This window comes from Corapipo altera, unplaced genomic scaffold (genome assembly GCF_003945725.1).
Source record: "Corapipo altera isolate COAL_440 unplaced genomic scaffold, ASM394572v1 1, whole genome shotgun sequence".
NCBI lineage: Eukaryota > Metazoa > Chordata > Aves > Passeriformes > Pipridae > Corapipo > Corapipo altera.
The window spans coordinates 21,768,968-21,770,040 of NW_020884873.1; the positions used below are offsets into that span (position 1 = coordinate 21,768,968).

The 1,073-nt window shown below is 60.8% G+C and overlaps 1 protein-coding gene across 1 annotated transcript in view; it reads right to left on the minus strand.

Moving 5' to 3' along the window:
• ELK3 (ELK3, ETS transcription factor) overlaps positions 1-629 on the minus strand; it is a 37,946-nt gene extending 37,317 nt beyond the window's left edge. Inside the window, exon 1 of the mRNA XM_027665562.1 lies at positions 172-629. The gene's annotated coding sequence lies outside the window, so the exon portion shown is untranslated. The remainder of the gene's footprint in view (positions 1-171) is intronic.
• Between the last annotated feature and the right edge of the window lie 444 nt (positions 630-1,073).

Genomic DNA, 1,073 nt, shown 5'->3' on the forward strand with positions numbered 1-1,073 from the left:
GCGGTGTGCCCCGCGGTGTGCCCCGCGGTGTGCCCCGCGGTGTGCCCGCCGCGCTCCCACCAGCGAGCGGGGCGCCGGCCCCCGCAGCAGCCGCCGGCTCCCCCTTCCCCTCCCCGCAGCCCCCCGAAACTTTGCGGGAGCCGGGGCGGGCGCAGCAGCACTTGTACCTACCCAGCGGCTGAGGGACTTTTCCGCTCTCTCCTGGTAGTTTAGAGGGAGCTGGGTAAAATCCCCCGGTTCTCCATGCTGACAGTCTTCTGCAGACGCTCTGTTGCTCTAGTAATGAGATCCTGATTTTTTTCCCTTTTTTCTCTCTCTCTTTTTTTTGTCCCTTGGGCCGGTGTGTGTGTGTGTGTGTGTGTGTGTGTGTGTGTGCGAGCGCCTGCCCGTGTGAGGGAGCGAGCAGGAAGCCGGGGCAGTCAGACAGCGGCCCGGCTCACTTCCTCTCCCGCACTATTCCCCGGGCGGTTTGCAGTCTGTGTAAACAGCCTTTTCCTCCCCGCGCCCCTCGCTCTGGCCGTCGATGTGCAGCATGGCTGTAACACAAGACACACGCATAGTAACACAGGCAGCGGTAACTCCGCCGGCTCGCAGGGAGCTCCACGGCTCCCCCGACCGCCACCTCTTCCTGTGCTACACCCCTGGGAGGAGCTTCCCGCCGGCCGCCCCAGCTGCTTGGGACAAAACTGACCCGCATTTCCCCGGTGGACACCGGAGGGATGCTTCGGAACCCCTTACGAACCATCCCGCAGGATGGTGAGCGCCCTCGGCGAGGCACTGGCCCCTGGAGAGACAGTCGCCTTTTCCCACCGTGCTGGGCTGAGGTCACGGTGGAGGGGAGTATCTGGTTGGAGTCATTGGGATCTGAGAGGTTGGTGGGGTGCAGTAGCTCACTGGATGCACTGGCCGTTTTCCGAGCTGGACCTCACATAGATAGCAAAGTACATGAGCAGTGCAACATGGCCAACACTTTAAATTGAGGGAAATAACATTTTAAAAGTCAAACGGGGCACTCAAATCATAGAACCATAGAATGGTTGGGGTTGGAAGGGACTTTTAAAGGTCATCCTGTC